Genomic DNA, 20,404 nt, shown 5'->3' on the forward strand with positions numbered 1-20,404 from the left:
TGGTCCAGAAAAGACCATTGTATGTTGAAACTATTGTATGTTGAGGCCATTGTAAGCTGAGGGATCATTGTACAGGGTTCCAGGTAGTTGAGCTACGGAACCTTGTTTAGCAGTACTCACAATGGAGCACTGTATAGTGTGTACTGCTATTGAAGGGTTATTTCTCTCTCATAAAATGATGACATGGGGCTAGGATATGCCATCCCTTTTTGATCGGTGGGAGAGTGACCTATGGGATCCCCACCAATTGTGAGAATCACATGGATGCAGCTTATGTGTAGTTCTGCAACATTTTCTCTGTTCTTCTGCATGTGCTGGGAACAACAGCGCAGTACCGATCAAGTACAAAAGGCTGGATGAAGGGCTGCAGGAGGGCCAGGAGTGCAGGCAATGGTTTATATCCATTAGATTACTTTAAAGGGGTACTCCGCCCCTGGCATCTTATCACCTATCCAAAGGGGATAAGATGTCAGGTCGCCGGGGTCCCGCTGCTGGGGACCCCGGGGATCGCCGCTGCGGCACCCCGCCATCATTACTGCACAGAGCGAGTTCACTCAGTGCGTAATGACGGGCGATACAGGGGCCGGAGCATTGTTACGCCACGGCTCCGCCCCTCGTGACATCACGGCCCATCCCCTTAATGCAAGTCTATGGCAGGGGGCGTGACAACCGCCACGCCCCCTCCCATAGACTTGTATTGACGGGGGCGGGCCGTCACGTCATGAGGGGCGGAGCCATGATGTAAAGATGCTCCGGCCCCTGTATTGCCCGTCATTACGTGCAGAGCAAACTCGCTCTGCGCAGTAATGATAGCGGGGTGCTGCAGCAGCGATCCCTGGGGTCCCCAGCAGCAGCTAAGTTTTCACTTGGTTTTTTGTGTGCTTCCCCCCCCCCCCCCCCCCCAAAAAAAAAAAAAACGCCAAAACTGCCCCCATGGTGTTTTTTTCACAGAAAAAAAAGCTGCGGCCAGATGTTAGCTGTAAATCAATGAGAAGTCACAAAATAATTTTTCTGTTTTGCGTTTTTTTTTTTTTTATCCTTTTGGTGTTTTTCACTCGTTTTTTCACTCCTTTTTAGCTCCTTGGTGCAAAGCCTATGGAGTTTTTTCCCTGATATTGTGGAGTTTTTCTCCCATAGAAGTCTATTGGAGTCAAAAAACACCAATAAAAACGACATGTGGGTTTTAACTTTGGCGTTTTTGCAGGCGGTTTTTATTCTTTTTTGGACTTTAGCAATTCAAAAAAGTGATTGAGATACCTTTTTTAATAAAATTTCATAGGGTACCATTAAAAAAAAAAATATTAAAAAAGACAATAGTGATGGAAAAATTTGTATTTGATGAAATTTATCTTTAAATAACAACACTTTTTATACATTTTTAAACAGGGATCAATTTATGTGGGCGGGCAGGGCACTAAAAATGTAGCCGACAATAACAAAAATATAGTGTGTGTTTATCACTTATTATTTTATATTTTTTTTACATTTTTTAGGTAGTACTACTACTCCCAGCATGGAACACACTGTTCAATGATGGGAGTAGTAGTACCTGTACTAATTGACAGATCGCCCCCAGTGTCACTACTGACACTCGTTGCGATCCTTCTGTATAATGTATAGATGTGGCCAGTCTCTCTCCTATGGTCCCCTGCACGCCGTATATATACACCTATTCATATTTCCCACAGAGAGCTGTGATTGGCCAGATGGTTCCAGCCAATCACAACTCTCTGTGGGAAATATGAATAGGTGTATATACACGGCAGTGCAGGGCACCATAGAAGAGCAGCCGGCCGCATCTATACAGGAGGATCACAGCAGGTGTCAGGAGTGACACTTGCTGTGATCTGTCCTTAACTGCAGTTACTACTTCTCCCAACATGGATCACACTCTGCTCCATGTAGGGAGCAGTAGTACCTGCAGTTAAGGACAGATCACAGCGGTGTCACTCCTGACACCCGATGCGATTGTCCTTCATCCTTCATCCCTGAGATGTGGAGCGGCTTTCTCCTGCGCTCGCATCTCTACTCTGTACTCCGGCTGGCCACTCACCATTCATATTTCCTGCTGAGAGCAGGGATTGGCTGCCACCATCTGGCCAATCCGCACTCTGGGTGGAAAATTTGAATGAGTGATGTGAATTTCTATTCACATCACTGGCTGGCCCGGAGTATAGTGCAGAGATGCGAGTGCTGTATAGAGCATCTCTGCTATACTATGGATGATCGATTCGGGTGTCAGGAGTGACACCCGAGGCGATCTGCCTATTAGTCCAGGAACTACTACTTCCATCATGGAACAGTGTGTCCCATGTTGGGAGTAGTATTACTACCTAAAAAACAATTTTTTTAAGAAAAAAAAAAAAAAGTGAAAAACACACACACTACATTTTTATTATTGTCGGCTACATTTTTTGTGCCCTGCCAGCCCCCATAAATTGATCTCTGTTTAAAGGGGTACTCCGGTGCTTACACATCTTATCCCCTATCCCAAGGATAGGGGATAAGATGCCTGATCGCGGGAGTCCCGCAGCTGGGGACGCCCGGGATCATGCACGCGGCACCACGTTTGTAATCGGTGCCCGGAGCGTGTTCACTCTGGGTCTGATTACACTCGACCGCAGGGCCGGCGGCGTGTGACATCACGCCCCCTCCCCCATGTGACGTCATGCTCCGCCCCTCAATGCAAGCCTACGGGAGGGGGCGTGATAGCTGTCACGCCCCCTCCCATAGGCTTGCATTGAGGGGCGGAGCGTGACGTCACACGGGGGCGGAGGCGTGACGTCACACGCCGCCGGCCCTGCGGTCGAGCGTAATCAGACCCGGAGTGAACACAATCCGGGCACTGATTACAAACATGGTGCCGCGTGCATGATCCCGGGCGTCCCCAGCTGCGGGACTCCCGTGATCAGGCATCTTACCCCTATACCCCTATCCCCTATCCTTTGGATAGGGGATAAAATGTGTAAGCACCGGAGTACCCCTTTAAAAATAAATTAAAATTTTGTTATTAAAATTTCGTTACATTTTTTCCATCACTACTGCATCCTTTTTTTTTTTTTTTGTACCCAACAAATTTAGAAAAACCCATCAAAGGGGCTAAAAATGCAATTTCCACTCAAAGGCAAAAAACGCCCCCCCCCCCCCCCCCAAAAAAAAAATGCCACAATAAAACAAAGTTAGATGTAAGAAACTTAGCCTAAAGTGTTATCTAGATTTAGTAATAAAAGTAGGCATCATGCTGCAGATTATGGTACAGTGTGGTTTTTTTTGGGAGGCCCTCAAAGAGAAATGTAGGTTTTCAAAGTAGAATCTGACATGCCACAACAAGATTTTTTTTTTTTTACTTTTAATCTGTTTCCCTGATGGCAAGTTATGTATGGTGTCAATTTTCTTATAATACCTGTATGGGGTGAGTCGTATGTTTTTTTGTATGTTTATGTCCCTGGATATTCTGCATTATTGTGCACTATGAATTACTGCCATCTCAAGCCTTTCCCATCTTCCTGTGTGGCTCCAGACAACAGCTGATAAGGGGACTTCTTCTTGTCTTCCATGAAAAGCCAAACCCCTGATGACTTGTGCAGGGATTTCTGCGTTGCGCCATGCCTGCATTGAATATGTCCTCATTATCTGCAGATTGTGCTGAGATCACTTGACAGCAGAGGACGTATTCAATTCAGGCATGGCGGAATGTACAGAGGTGCTGCACATGTCATCAGGGGGTTAGCTTGTCTAAGAAGAGAAGAACCCAAGCCCCCTGTTATCTGCTGTTGTTTCGAGCTGTGGTATGGCAGGGTGAGGGGTGCAGGGCAGATTGAATTACCATAGGGGAAGATGGCATTAACCCTTGTGTCTGTGACGCCAGGGTGTGGTTTATCCTTAACCACACGAAGGTATACCGCTGGATCCTGGGCTAGGCATGGGGCAATGAAGACACCGATGCCAAGTTACAGACAACAGTAGCTTTACTGAGGGTATACAGTTGTTAGTCTATACAGTACAGCCAGGGCCCAAGGAGGTGACCAGTGACACAGAGACCTTGCAGGTTTGCTGGGACTTGTAGTTGGACTGGAGAATTTGGTGCAGGCCACGCCGGGTAGACAGATGACTTGACTGACTTGTGACTGACAGAACGGTGACTTTATCTTACTTGCACATGAATTGTGGCTGCAGGACTTGACTTGAGGCCCCCACTACTCTGGACACATACTCTAGGCAGGAAAGGTACCGGGGCAACACCATCCCATACTGGGCCACCACAGAGCCGCACAGGAAAATAAGAAAGGCTCGAGATTACAGAAATCCATAGTGCATAATAATGCAGAACCTCTGTGGGCATGAACATACAAAAAAAAAAAAAAAAAACACACAATCCACTCCATACAGGTAATATAAGCAAATTGACACTATAGGAAGCTGGGTTGCTGAACCCCAGTGTCCTATGCCTCCATTCAGTGTGTATATAAATGGGCATCTGCTGGCCACATTGGTCTACTATAGCCTTTCCTTGGATCCTGACTGTTTGCCTGCTCACTTACCCTGATTTTGCCTGCCAATTTGGACCTGATGTGACTCTCCTGGTTTGACCTTTGCCTGTAATCTGTTCTGCATTTGGTTCTTGTGTACTGAGTTGTCCTTCTGGTATTGACCCCATGGCTTCTTTTTTTTTTCGGGTGTTAGTGCTCCAATTTTTTCTTTTACATGCCCGTTTGGTTTTACCCAGCTTGTCTGACTTTCCCATATATCCCTGAGCACTTAGCCCAGTGTAGGGGGGGCCGTTGCCCAGTTAGGGTCCGCTGTTTGGGACTGATCGTCCAAGCAGGTAGAGACAGAGGCTAGGTTCAATATAAGGGTGCTTTCACATTACGATTTCAGCCTATGGCTGCTGGATCCAGCTGGGGGAGGGGAAAACCGTGCACTCCCGTATCCGGCTTTGTGACCGGACCTAAAACTGTAGTATACTACGGTTTTAGGTCTGGTCAGAAAACCGGATACGGGTCGAAAATGAGCCAACTAGAGTCAAACCGTGACTCCGGTAAGCTCAATAAAAGTCAGTGGATTTCAGTGACGGTCCGGCTGGGGTACGGGAGCGCACGGTTTTCCCCTACCCCAGCTGGATCTGGCAGCCGTAGGCAGAAAACATGGTGTGAAAGCACCCTAAAACTGTTCCCCACCTGATATGACACCATTTTTCAAGTGATTGTTTCATACTTTGTAGTATCTACATAGAAATAGTTGGTGTAAACCTGTTGAAAATTCTAGGTTATTTGACCATAACAAAAAAATATTTTTTTAATGTCAGGGACAGACCGGGGAACAGGGAGAGTTAGTCCTAAACTGACGCTACAATCGCTCTCCTTGCCCATCCACCCTAACCAGTGGATTGACAACTGGGCGTCGGTCCCTTCCTGAACTAAAGTGCAGGGGCCTAATAAAAAAAACATAATTTCACATAAACGGATACAAGAGAAAACACATTGTGAACAGACAAATAGCAAAAAGGATAAAAAATCCTAAAACCGACTATACAAACACAGCTTAAAATCCACTAAGAGCATGCCACCTAACATGGCTAAAACCAGAAAATACACAAAACAGAAATAGTAGATTAAAAGCTCAAATAAAAAGTGTTTCACCCAGCCTCCATTAGCAGCATAGCCAGCATGATAGCAGCTAGACATCAGGAAGTCCATCAGTAAATGAAGTATCACGAGCCCAGAGGCTAGACTGGGCTGCTTTTAAATAGACACACCCTATTGGCTGACAGAGGCTGAAAAAAGCCAGAGAAATTAACTATTCCCTGACCAGGAAACATAAAACTGTTTACACACAGCAAATCCAATAGCTGTGTGTGAACACAAACCAGGACAGACATGACATTTTAGTTGTTGTTTAGTATAAAATATATATTTTATATTACTATTACTTTTTATTGTTTCCTTATCACCATGTGACACCTTCTTACACACTCCTGTTTTTGCCTAGACCATTTCCAGGTGGAAATAAGGAGGACATATTGTGCCATGTCCTGTCAATGAAAGCCAGCCACAAAAACGTGAACTGCTAATGGACTGGAACCATATTGTTTTTAGCTAAGTAACCAGGTTATATTTGACTTCTGAGAATGGAGATATATGGAGACCTTGTGGTGGGCGCTTCAATCCTGCCTTTGTTGTGGAGCCACACACTGCCCCAACTGCTTGTGTGATTATCCGGGGATTATGCTGGATCAATAAAATATCCATTTACAGGTCACCTGTGTGGGTCCAAATTAGTCTTAGAGGTATAATTTGGCCAAATGAGAAGCTACATTAGTGAATACGCAGACAAGCTGGTACAAGCCGATCTGTTTATTAAAAATGGCTACCAACTGTTTATACACTAGATATACGTCATAGATTATATTGTTTTGGATACATACACAGCACCTTCAGAGATTCAAAAGAAACTAATTGTCTCCTCAATCTGGGTTGGCTTTCTCCCCCCCTCCACATACAACCGTCTCATGGTCTTGCTCATAGAACTCTTGTTTTTCTGGTATTTAATCAGTTACTATTAACTATTTAGTTTCCATAAGAGGAGCCATAGCATATTATAATCGATCACCTCTAGTAATATGAGGGACACTAATAACTCTGCAACACTTTCTCTTCCTGCTCATTCCCCAGATTTATCACCAATTGAGAATTCATGGCGAGCCAGCTTCTGCAACCTACAAGTGTGCAGGATCTACAGGCCCAGCTGCAAAACATCTGTAGGCAAATGTGCCGCAGAATGCCATAGGGAACCTGTATGCCTTCATGCCCAATGGCATCTCAACTTGTATCCAGATTAAAGGCACTAAGCAGGGTTCTATGGCTTCCTTAATATATGTATCCTTTCTAAGGGGGTATTCCCACCACAGATTATGTATACAGCGACCGCGGTTTTGTCTACTGTTCAAAACCATATAATAAATTTTTTTTTTAAATAGTATTGTAGCCAGTGACAACCGTATAAAACCATGTGTGTATACGTGTGGTGGACCACCAGGCTGTGGGGCCTGGGGTGTTGGCTTAAGGCTGGAAGTGGAGGAGGGAGTAGAAAAATCGGCTTCAGCCGGGGTACTCACATCAGACTCCTCCGTCGGGATCTCAGCCCAGGAACCCCAGCTGCAGTGGTGAGGCGACAATCTCACGGGCGTCGGCCCTCTGGAATCTGCCAGTGTCTCCGCTGGAGTTGCAGCCCACTCGCCATCATCCTTGGGTAGCAGCACCTTCATGCAGTCATTGTCGGTCCCGAGGGACAATCTATGCAGACGCTCCGATAGCTGGTGGAGCATCTTCGCCGCCGCAGCAATCATGCGATCCTCCAGCTCCATCTTGGGACACCCGGTGCACGTGGATCCTGTGACTCCGCCATGTTACTGCTCACTGCCAGCACTTCCGTAGACTGAAGAGGTCGAGCGCCGCTTCACCTTTTATATTGGTCTCCGACAAGATGGTCGCTGGCCGGAAGGACATCATCAGCGGGGCCTGGGACCGGAAGTGACTCAGTGGTGTATCCTCTTCATCCGCCCCCCTGGCAACAAGGGGCAGACCTTTCAAGTTCCATTTTGGGCTGGATGCCATGACATTGTTTCCATGCTCGGGGGCAGGACGCTGGCTTTGGCGGGAATCTTTGGGGCGCTTCTCCGGCACATCTTTAACCCTTGCAGTTACAACAGACATTTGGCGCACAAAATGGCCTTCGGCCTGACTTTGCACATTGTAAATCCAACTTTTGCAGATTTCTTCACCACCGACAATACTGTCATTTTCAACTCCCCCACTACTTCTTCAGTGCCAGTACAGAAACATATTTCACAACACAGTCCCGTACACTTTGCTGGCGCACACTTTTTCGCAATGGCATGCGATTGTGACTTGGACACAGTTCAGACTTGTGGCACTTTGCTCATGGCACACACCCGTATCCTGTTGCGGGTGGCCTGGTGGTTGAGTGGTTAGGGCACACACTCGAATCCTGTTTGTGATGTCAAAGTTGTGCTGGTCCCCTGTGTATGCTCCACTGGTGTAGCGGTGTAGGTGGTGGGGTCAGATGGTATTAACCCCGGGGGCAAGATGTTATTAATCCCTAGTGTTCGTGACTTCAGAGTGGTTTTTGGTACCGGAACGACACGAACGGTATCTCCGCTATTCCAATGGCATGTTAAGGAAAGGAGAGTCCACAACCAGTTATGGTTTAACCCCTTAAGGACCAAGGGCGTACAGGTATGCCTTTGCTCCCTGGTACTTAAAGGACATCTGCAGCATGATTAACACTTATCCCCTATCCACAGGATAGGGGATAAGTGTTTGATCGCGGGGGGTCCGACCGCTGGGACCCCCTATGATCTCCTGCACGGGGCCGCGGCTGTCCCGTGCAGGGGGCGTGCCGGCCGCAGCATGACGTTGCAGCCGGCACGCCTCCTCCGTACATCTCTGTAGGAGAGGCGGGGAGGCAGCGTTCGTGCCTCCCAGCCTCCCCCATAGAACTGTATTGGGACGAGGAGGAGACAGGGTGTGAACGTTGACCTCTAGGTCGACGCTACGCGCCTTAGCGCTCACTATGAGCGTTAATGGCGGTGCCCCGTTAGGGAGATCGGGGGGGGGGGGTCCCAGCGGTCGGACCCCCCGCGATCAAACACTTATCCCCTATCTTGTAGATAGGGGACAAGTGTATATTGTGCTGCAGTTGTCCTTTAAGGACCAAGGGCGTACCTGTACGCCCGTGGAAATTTCGGTCCCCGCCCGCCGCGCGGGTGACTGCTGATATCGATGCCCAGGGGGTCATCAGACTCTCCCATATTGGCGATCGGCGCAAATCGCAAGTGAATTGACACGTGCGATTTGCGCGATTCCGGGTCTATGGTGACCCGATGACCCGGAATATAAGGGGGATCGCGGTTGTCCAAGACACCCACGATCTCCCTGAAGGGATAGGAGTGAGGTGGCAAGGGTGCCACCCCTCCTATCCCTGCTATTGGTGGTCTAGTCGCGACCACCATTAGTAGATCGGGGCGGGGGGGGGGGTTAACTTTCGTTTTCCACAATAGGCGGGGCAGAACGGGGAACCGGCGCCAGAGTCCACTTACCCTGCGAGCGAGGCTGCGGGCGACGATCGGTGTCGGAGATCGGAGGCCGGCGATGTCGTGCAGCAGGCTCCCTGGATCCGACGGAAGCCGGTAAGTTGCCTAGCAACATCTGGAGGGCTACAGTCCGAGACCACTATACAGTGGTCTCTATACTGTAGCACTCCAGATGTTGCAAAACTACAACTCCCAGGATGCCCAGACAGCTGTTTGGGCATGCTGGGATTTGTAGTTTTGCAACAGCTGGAGGGCTACAGTTTGAGACCACTATATGGTAGTCTCTGAATTATAGCCCTCCAGATCTTGCACAACTACAACTCCTAGCATGCCCACACAACTGTTTGCTGTCTGGGCATGCTGGGATTTGTAGTTTTGCAACATCTGCAGGGCCACAGTTTGCAGTGGTCTCTAATGTAGCTCTCCAGATGTTGCAAAACTGCAAATCCCAGCACGCTGGGAGTTGTAGTTGCGATCCCTCCAGCTGTTGCATAACTACATCTCCCAGCATGCCCTTCGGCGATCTGTACATGCTGGGAGTTGTAGTTTTGCAACAGCTGGAGGCACACTGGTTGGAAAATATTGAGTTAGATAACAGAACCTAACTGAAGGTTTTCCAACCAGTGTGCCTCCAGCTGTTGCAAAAGTACAACTCCCAGCAAGCACGGTCTGTCAGTACATGCTGGGAGTTGTAGTTTTGAAACTGCTGGAGGTTTGCCCCCCATGTGAATGTACAGGGTACATTCACACGGGTGGGTTTACAGTAAGTTTTCTGCTTCAAGTATGAGCTGCGGCAAAATTTTCGACGCAGCGCAAACTCCTACCAGGGCACTCACTGTAAACCTCCGCCAGTGCAAATGTACCCTAAAAACACTACACTACACTATCACAAAATAAAGGGTAAAACACTACATATACACCCCTTACACTGTCCCCCCCCAATAAAAATTAAAAACTTCTTGTACGGCAGTGTTTCCAAACCGGAGCCTCCAGCTGTTGCAAAACAACAACTCCCAGCATTTCTGGACAGCCACTGACTGTCCAGACATGCTGGGAGTTTAGCAACAGCTAGAGGCACCCTGTTTGGGAATCACTGGCGTAGACAGTGGCGTTGCTAGGGTTGGTGTCACCCGGTGCGGTAGAAAATGGTGTCACCCCCATACCTCCCCCCTCCCCCCAGTAAGTTTTTAGCCTGTTGTGACAGACACCACTGTTGTAGCGCATTGTGAGAAATTCCAGTATAATAATCAGATATACCAGTTGCCACAGAATAGGAAAGTGTTAAAGAAGTTTTCACCATTTAAATATACAGCTCCCAGAATTACTTAAAGGGGTACTCCACTGGAAAACATTTACTTTTATATCAACTGGTGCCAGAAAGTTAAACAGATTTTTAAATTACTTCTATTTAAAATCTTAATACTTACAGTACTTATAAGCTGGTGTATGCTCCACAGGAAGTTGCGTAGTTCTTTCCAATCTGACCACAGTGCTATTTGCTGACACCTCTGTCCATGTCAGGAACTGTCCAGAGCAGGATAGGTTTGCTATGGGGATTTGCTCCTACTATGGACAGTTCTTGACATGGACAGAGGTGTCAGCACAGAGCACTGTGGTCAGACAGAAAAGAAATTAAAAAAGAAAATAACTTCCTGTGAATAGCTTATACAGCAGCTAATAAGTACTGGAAGGATTAAGATTTTTAAATAGAAGTAATTTACAAATCTGTTTAACTTTGTAGCACCAGTTGATTAAAAAATTTTTTTTTCCAGTAGAGTACCCCTTTATGCAGTGGTGAGGTTATGCTGGGAGTTGTAGTTTCACTGACCATAACTGTAGAACTGACAAGCGACTACAGCTCTGATAGGACACAGAGAGGAGAATGTACAATGATATCAGTGACTACAGGTGACATCTTCTCTATAGAGAGGACAATACACAATGATATCAGTGACGTCTTCTCTATAGTCTTCCCTTATCTAATTCAGATGGTACATACCGCCTGGTCCAGCTAAAACCTCTGTCTGTAGAATGTGACGCCCAGACGTCTCCTCACTATGTCAGCGCATTCTCATCCTCTATATGAAAACAATTATTATTATAAACCTGCCAGACATTGTATCCTCTAAATATAATACTACTATACACTATACTCTGATTATAAACCTTCCATACACCATACCCACTGAATATAATAATACCACACACTGTACATTCTGAATATAAATCTGCCACATACTGTACACTCTGAATATAAATCTGCCACATACTGTACCCCTGAATATAATACTATCACATACTGTACCCTCTGAATATAATACTACCATATACTGTACCCTCTGAATATAATACTACCATATACTGTACCCTCTGAATATTAATCTGCCACATACTGTACCCTCTGAATATAATACCAACACATACTGTACACTCTGAATATATTACTACCACCCACTGCGCCCTCTGAATATAATACTTAGAGATGAGCAAACTACAGTAAATTCAACTCGTCACAAACTTCTCGGCTCGGCAGTTGATGGCTTTTCCTGCATAAATTAGTTCAGCTTTCAGGTGCTCCCGTGGGCTGGAAAAGGTGGATATTGTCCTAGGAGACTCTTTCCTAGGAATGTATCCACCTTTTCCAGCCCACCGGAGCACCTGAAGGCTGAACTAATTTACGCAGGATAAGTCATCAACTGCTGAGCCGACAAGTTCGTGACGAATCAAATTTACTGTAAGTTCGCTCATCTCTAATAATACTACCACAAACTGCGCCCTCTGAATATAATACTACCACCCACTGCACCCTCTGAATATAATACTACCACAAACTGCGCCCTCTGAATATAATACTACCACAAACTGCGCCCTCTGAATATAATACTACCACCCACTGTGCCCTATGAATATAACACTACCACAAACTGCGCCCTCTGAATATAACGTTGCCATACAGTGCACCCTCTGAATATAATACCACAACCGCAGTAACACCCCTCAACATCCGTTAGCTGATGCTATTACCACGGGAGGGGGGTATTGGTGGTGTTGCTAGTGGATGATCGGGGTGCTACTACTGGGGGGGGGTGTTGCTAAAGGATGATGAGGGTGCTACTGGCCATCCCCCCTGGCAGTATCACCCCCATCATCCATCGGCAGGATCATCCTCCTGGCAGGAGCACCGCCATCATCCACCATCAGGATCTGCTGATGGAGGTGCTGCTGGGGGGGGTAGTTGCTGGCGGATGATGAGGGTGCTACTGCCAGGGGGGGGAGCATTAGGTAGGCAGCAGTTCCCCCACATTAGGTAGGTAGCAGTTTCCCCACATTAGGTAGCATCTTTTCCCCACATTAGGCAGCATAGATTCCCCACATTTGGTACCAGTTTCCCCACATTAGGTAGGTACCAGTTACCCCATATTAGGTATCAATTTCCCCATATTAGGTAGCACAGATTCCCCATATTAGGTAGCAGTTTCCCAACATTCGGTAGCACAGATTCCCCACATTAGCTAGCATAGACTCCCCACATTAGGTAGCATAGACTCCGCACATTAGGTATCATAGACTCCGCACATTAGGTAGCATAGACTCCCTACATTAGGTAGCATAGACTCCCCACATTAGGCCGCAGGTTCCCCACAATGCTTCAAAGTCTCCACACACACACACACACAAAAAAACAACAACACATACAACACAGAGAGACACACACACACACAAACACACACACACAGTCAGAGAGTCACACACACACACAGTCACACACAGAGTCACACACACACACAGAGTCACACAAACACACAGTCACACACAGAGTCACACAAATACAGAGTCACACACACACTCAGAGAGTCACACAAACACACACACACAGAGTCACACACACAAACATAGATAGCGACAGACAGAGAGACAGACACACACACTCACCCATCCAGCGCAGCGATCCTTCTCACCGGGCGCAATGCGAGTGACGTAACTGACGTCCCCCTGCGCGGCCATGCGGTGTGACGTCAGGCCGGCGCAGACGTGGGAGCGGAGGCCGGGCACAGTACTGGTGAAGGTGAGGGGGGGGGCGTGATGACGGACGGGCGCGCTGAAAGGGGGGGGGGGTTGCTAACGGACGGGCGCACCGCACACACAGCACAGGGGGGGGTGTGCTGACGGATGGGAGGCCGGTTGGGCACAGTAGGGGGGTGTCAGTGTAGCTGGGGAGGGGGTGTGGGTGCTGCGGAGCGTCTTGGTGTCACCCCATTAGGTTGGTGTCACCCGGTGCGGGCCGCACCCCCCGCACCCGGGTCGCAACGCCACTGGGCGTAGAATACCCCTATGTCCACCCCTATGCGATCCCTAATTTAGTCCTCAAATGCGCATGGCGCTCTCTCACTTCAGAGCCCTGTCGTATTTCAAGGAAACAGTTTAGGGCCACATATGGGGTATTTCCGTACTTGGGAGAAATTACACAATAAATTTTGGGGGGCTTTTTCTCCTATTACTCCTTATGAAAAGGAAAAGTTGGGGTCTACACCAGCCTGTTAGTGTAAAAAAAATAAATGTTTTACACTAACATGCTGGTGTTGCCCTTTACTTTTTATTTTCACAAGAGGTAAAAGGAAAAAAAAGACCCCCAAAATTTGTAACGCAATTTCTCCTGAGTACAAAAATACCCCATATGTGGGCGTAAAATGCTCTGCGGGCGCACAACAAGGCTCAGGAGTGAGAGCGCACTATGTACATTTGAGGCCTAAATTGGCGATTTGCACAGGAGTGGCTAATTTTACAGCGGTTCTGACATAAACGCAAAAAAATAAATACCGACATGTGACCCCATTTTTGAAACTACACCCCTCACGGAATGTAACAAGGGGTATAGTGAGCCTTAACACCCCACAGGTGTTTGACAAATTTTTGTTAAAGTTGGATGGGAAAATGAAAAAAAAAATTTTTTACACTAAAATGCTGATGTTACCCTACATTTTTCATTTTCACAAGGGAAAATAGGAAAAAAGCCCCCCAAAATTTGTAACCCAATTTCTTCTGAGTAAGAACATACCCCATCTGTGGATGTAAAGTGCTCTGCTGGCACACTACAATGCTCAGAAGAGAAGGAGTGCCATTGGGATTTTGAAGAGAAAATGTGTCCGGAATTGAAGGCCACGTGTGTTTACAAAGCCCCCATAGTGCCAGAACAATGGACCCCCCAACATCTGACCCCATTTTGGAAACTACACCCCTCACGTAATGTAATAAGGGGTACAGTGAGCATTTATGCCCCACAGGTGTCTGACAGATTTTTGGAACAGTGGTCCGTGAAAATGAAAAATTTAATTTTTCATTTGCTCAGCCCACTGTTCCAAAGATCTGTCAAATGCCAGTGGGGTGTAAATGCTCACTGCACCCCTTATTAAATTCTGTGAGGGGTGTAGTTTCCAAAATGGGGTCACATGTGGGGAGGTCCACAGTTCTGGCACCACGGGGGGCTTTGTAAACGCACATGGGCCCTGACTTCCATTCCAAACAAATTCACTCTTCAAAAGCTCAATGGCGCTCCTCCTCTTCTGAGCATTGTAGTTCGACCGCAGAGCACTTGACGTCCACACATGGGGTATTTCCATACTCAGAAGAAATGGGGTTACAAATTTTGGAGGTAATTTTATCCTATTACCCCTTGTAAAAATGTAAAATTTGGGGAAAAACCAGCATTTTAGTGAAATTTTTTTTTCTTCATTTACACATCCAACTTTAACAAAAAGTTGTGAAATACCTGTGAGGTGTTAAGGCTCACTGTACACCTTGTTACGTTCCTTGAGGGGTGTAGTTTACAAAATAGTATGCCCTGTGGGTATTTTTGCTGTTCTGGCACCATAGGGGCTTCCTAAATGCGACATGCCCCCCCAAAACCATTTCAGCAAAATTTGCTTTCCAAAAGCCAAATGTGACTTCTTCTCTTCTGAGCATTGTAGTTCGCCCACAGAGCATTTTAAGTTCTAACATGGGGTATTTCCATACTCAGAAGAGATGGGGTTACAAATTTTGGGGGGCATTTTCTCCCATTACCCTTTATAAAAATGGTAAATTTGAGGAAAAAATGCACTTTAGTGAAAACATTTTTTTTTTTCATTTACACATCCAACTTTAACGAAAAGTCGTCAAACACCTGTGGGGTATTAAGGCTCACTGGACCCCTTGTTACGTGCCTTGAGGGGTGTAGTTTCCAAAATGGTATGCCATGTGGGGGGGTTTTCTGCTGTTCTGGCACCATAGGGGCTTCCTAAATGTGACATGCCCCCCCAAAAACCATTTCAGAAAAACTCACTCTCCAAAATCCCACTGTCGCTCCTTCCCTTCTGAGCCCTCTACTGCGCCCGCCGAACACTTGACATACACATATGAGGTATTTCCTTACTCGAGAGAAATTGGGTTACAAATTTTGAGAGGATTTTTCTCCTTTTACCCCTTGTAAAAATTCAAAAACTGGGTCTACAAGAACATGCGAGTGTAAAAAATTAAGATTTTGAATTTTCTCCTTCACTTTGCTGCTATTCCTGTGAAACACCTAAAGGGTTAACAAACCTTTTGAATGTCATTTTGAATACTTTGAGGGGTGCAGTTTTTATAATGGGGTCATTTGTGGGGTATTTCTAATAAGAAAGCCCTTCAAATCCACTTCAAACCTGAAATGGTCCATGAAAAATTCTGATTTTGAAAATTTTGTGAAAAATTGGAAAATTGCTGCTGAACTTTGAAGCCCTCTGATGTCTTCCAAAAGTAAAAACATGTCAACTTTATAATGCAAACATAAAGTAGACATATTGTATTTGTGTATCAATATATCATTTATTTGGAATGTCTATTTTCCTTACAAGCAGAGAGCTTCAAAGTTACAAAAATGCTAAATTTTCTATTTTTTCATCAAATTTTGGAATTTTTCACCAAGAAATGATGCAAGTATCGACAGAATTTTGCCACTAACATAAGGTGGAATATGTCACGAAAAAAACAATCTCGGAATCAGAATGAAAGGTAAAAGCATCTGAGTTATTAATGCTTACAGTGAAAGTGGTCAGATGTGCAAAAAACGCTCTGGTCCCACAGTGCAAAATGGCCTGATCCTTAAGGGGTTAAAGGGGTGGAAAACTATTTTTTTTTTTTTTTTAAATCAACTGATTTGTAAATTACTTCTATTAAAAAATCTTAATCCTTCCAGTGCTTATTAGCTGCTGAATACTACAGAAGAAATTATTTTCTTTTTGGAACACAGAGCTCTCTGGTGAATCACAAGCACAGTGCTCTCTGCTGACATCTCTGTCCATTTTAGGAACTTTCCAGAGTAGGAGAAAATCCCCATAGCAAACATAATTTCTTCTGTAGTATTCAGCAGCTAATAAGTACTGGAAGGATTAAGATTTTTTTAATAGAAGTAATTTACAAATCTGTTAAACTTTCTGGCACCAGTTGATTTAAAAAAAAAAAAAGAGTACCCCTTTAACGGAGGCTTTACTGAATTTAAGACAGAAGGTATTATTTTCACAGCTAAGCAAGATTCCCAGAGAGGTGGCCAGAAACTCAGAAGACCTCGCAGCTTGCTGGGACCAATTATACTTGTAATAAACTTGAGACAATTATCTTGAGGCTTGACTATATGCAGGACTTGACTATTTGTAGTGACAGCAGACATAGACTTTTGACTTACTGGAATGATTGTAGCTTTGTGGCCTTCCAGGTAGCTGATCACTGGTACTGAGATCTCTGGTGTTTGCTGGTTCTCAGTAAAGAGTGATCTCAAAGAGAGTAAATTGTAATAGCCACCCCTTTATATAGTGGGGGGCTGGACTAAAGCCCATTGGTCAAGCTCTGGTCATAGGTTAAACTGGTGCTCTCTGGGAGAACATGCGACAACAAATCATGTGACTACATAACATACCATGTGACAGACTTACAGGTCCTTGAGACAACCTCTCACAGGTCGTTTGCTCTATCTATACATTAGGATCCTGTCTATACATTAAAGCAGTATACACAACATTCTGGAAACAACAGGGGGAGACCCTGCAGGGGAGCCCCCAGGTCACTGAGGGTCTCAACCTGACAGGGCCTAAGAGTAGTACAGGATCATGTTCTGTACTGGGACATTACATACGGTTTTAATACATATGGTTTTTAATAACCCTAAACCGTATGCATAAACCATAGTGTGAATGCACCCTAATGTAATCACTTATGTATGTCATCATAGGCTCACATGCATGTGGGCACATAGCCTAAAGGAGAACATTTTAGGTGAGAAGAATAAGGCTGGGTTCACACTACAGAACATCCCACCGGAATTTGGTTTTAAAATTCTTCTCTGAAACTCCAGTACAGCAGAATCCCTTTACTGTCAATGGGATTCGGCTGCGCAGTCCACACTACAGAACTACGGTTATTCCGCTGCTATAATTTTGCCACCAAAATAATGATCTTAGTCATTCATAAGCAGAACCCACGCAGAGACATTGCCATCTATGATGACGTGCAAGTCTTTGCAGTCCTAGCCGGGGGGGGGGGGGAGCAATGGCAGCAGTACAGTGACCCCCCCCCCGACCTACGACTGTCCCGACATACGATAATTTCAACATACGATGGCCTCTCAGAGGTCATCGCATTTTGAAGACAGCATCAACATACAATTCTTTTGTATGTTGGGCCATTGCATAAACGGCTATCCGGCAGCGCAGACTGCTTCAGCTGCCGCCGGATAACCGTTTAAGATGCCCCGTGTGCTGCGGTGAGTGTCATTCACCTGTCCCCGGCGCTCTGCACCATCCTCTTCAAGATCCCCTGCATGGCTGTTGCTCTCCTTCATCGTCATCACGTCACGGCGCACGCCGTCCCGTCATCCAATAGGAGCGGAGTGCGCAGCGCCGGGCTGCAGTGGCGGGGACACCCCGGGGACGCGGCAACAGCGATGGAGGGCGACATCCAGGGCAGCGGTGACGGTCCTTAGAAGTGGGGACACCTCGGGGACGCGGCAACAGCGATGGAGGGCGACGTCCAGGGCAGCGGTGACGGTCCTTAGAGGCGGGGACACCCCGGGGACATGCGACATCGATGGAGGGGAGAGGTGAGTATAACTTCCTATACTTATCATTGCACGGATCCCTCAACATACAATGGTTTCAACTAACGATGATTCATTTGGAACAAATTACCATCGTATGTTGATGGATCACTGTATTGTAGTTACATCTCATATGGCACATGTGACTATTAATCCTATAAAAATACAGGGGGAGATTTACCAAACCTTGTGTAGAGGAACAGTTGCCCCTAGCAACCAGATTCCAGCTTTCATTTTTAATAAAGCTGGAAAAATAAAAGCTGCACTCTGACTGGTTGCTATGGGCAACCTCTCCAATGTTAATCTGCACAAAGTGTAATGACAACCTCTCCACATGACTGTCATCTACTACACGCCAGTAGAGCGCCCATAGGACTCACGTCCTGCGCACTGAGAACAGGCAGCGCTACAAACACCCCATGGAAGGACCCGGGCGGTGACGTCACTCGGAAGTGTCTGCTACCACATGGTGCTGATCCCCGGGCCGGGGTCTTCTGGCAGTGAGTGATCGAGTGGACAGCCGCCGGCCTGGTCAGTATATACACGATAAACGGTGTCCTGGGACAGGATTGCGGCCCAGTGTGCGGTTCCTGGGAGGAGTTTTCTGGCCTCGGCCACCTCTACTGCGGGACTCCCTATAGCTGATCCTTAGGCTCCTAATACATGTCACGTGAGCAAAGGGACCTGACCGATTATGTCATTAATAATAATATCTGGCAGATTCCTTTAGTATCACTGTGACCCTCTGTATCTCCTTCCTTCAGTCTCTGTCAGACACGTGTGACCGGAGCCTAACATTATATAGGAAGATCAGTGATCACCTATCAGCAACCCAGTTTCCCAACAGCTGTTGCAAAACTACAACTCCCAGCATGCCCGGACAGCCTTTGGCTGTCCGGGCATGCTGGGAGTTGTAGTTTTGCAACAGCTGGAGGCACCCTGGTTGTGTCTATGAGGTATGGGGTAGCTTTACTGTTCTTAAAAGTTGGCACCCTAATACAGTGAAGATTGTTGCTTTCTGGCTGTTGCAAAACTACAATTCCCATCAAGGCTTTGAAGGCTGTCCAGGCATGATGGGAATTGTAGTTTTTCAACAGTTAGTGAGCATTTCCCTAATTTGTGGCCACCACTTCTTTACTACAAGGCTTAACCCTTTAAGGACCAAGCCCATTTTAACCTTAAAGGAATACTGTGGTGCAGAGTATTCCTGCTCCGTCCTGCAAAAAATATGAAAATGAACCATCTCTCACCATCCTGGGTTCCCGCGGAGCGCCACTACAGCTGATCAGTCCCCCGGTCTATCTCCTTCATACTTCCGCGTTAACGAAACGTCACATGGCGCTCAGCCTATTGCCGGCCGCTGCAATGTTCTGCCTCAGCGCCATGTGACGCTTCGTTCACACGGAAATATGAAGGAGATGCATCGGAGGACCGATCAGCTGTAGTGGCGCTCCGCGGGAACCCAGGAAGGTGAGAGATGGTTCATTTTCATTTTTTTGCAGCCCGGGCAGGATGGAGCAGGAATACTCTGCTCCAGAGTATTCCTTTAAGGACCAGGCCAATTAAATTTTTGTGTTTTCGTTTTTTCCTCCTCGCCTTATAAAATCCATAATTCTATTATATTTCCATGTACAGACTAGGGATCGACCGATATCGTTTTTTTTAGGGCCGATAGCCGATAACTTATACCGATATTCCGGTATAAGTTCTCGGCTGTTTAACCCCCTGCAACACCGCTGCAGATCATTGATTTAAAGCGGGCGCTTTAAATCAATGATCTGCAGTGGCTTTTGCGGGGCCATAGGCCGCCGCCGCCACCACCCGCTTCTCTCCCCCTACCTGTCAGGGTGGTCCGGGCCATCCATCCATCGTTCCTGTAGTGTCCGGGGGCGTTCCGGGTGGAGGGTGAACCGGTCCGGGCTGTCCTTCTTCTCCGGCGGTCATCTTCTCCACTCCGGGCAGGCTCCGGCCTAGTACGCTGCATAGACGCCGCTGCGCCGGACACTACAGGAAGGAAGGATGGATGGCCCGGACCACCCCCATTACGGGTAAGTTAAATTTTTTTATTGACTCGGAGGGTGGGGGAGGGGCCCGACCGGTATAGCGGTATGGGCAAAATTCCATACCGGTATACCACCCAGCATCACGGTGGGGGGGGGGGGGGTGCGACGCGGTGCGGCGGGTCGGGA

The 20,404-nt window shown here is 46.8% G+C and overlaps 1 protein-coding gene across 5 annotated transcripts in view; it reads left to right on the plus strand.

The window, feature by feature from the left end:
- Positions 1 to 20,404, plus strand: part of NMD3 (NMD3 ribosome export adaptor) — a 119,449-nt gene that overhangs the window by 50,402 nt on the left and 48,643 nt on the right. Inside the window, exon 1 of one of the 5 annotated variants that reach the window (XM_056565076.1) lies at positions 18,079 to 18,218. The exons of 1 other annotated variant lie outside the window; for it this stretch is intronic. The gene's annotated coding sequence lies outside the window, so the exon portion shown is untranslated. Of the gene's footprint in view, positions 1 to 18,078; positions 18,219 to 18,533; positions 18,747 to 18,769; positions 18,912 to 20,404 lie in introns of those variants that run through there. 3 more of the 5 variants (XM_056565071.1, XM_056565072.1, XM_056565074.1) reach the window with 3 other exon arrangements.

This window comes from Hyla sarda, chromosome 3, assembly GCF_029499605.1.
Source record: "Hyla sarda isolate aHylSar1 chromosome 3, aHylSar1.hap1, whole genome shotgun sequence".
Lineage (NCBI taxonomy): Eukaryota > Metazoa > Chordata > Amphibia > Anura > Hylidae > Hyla > Hyla sarda.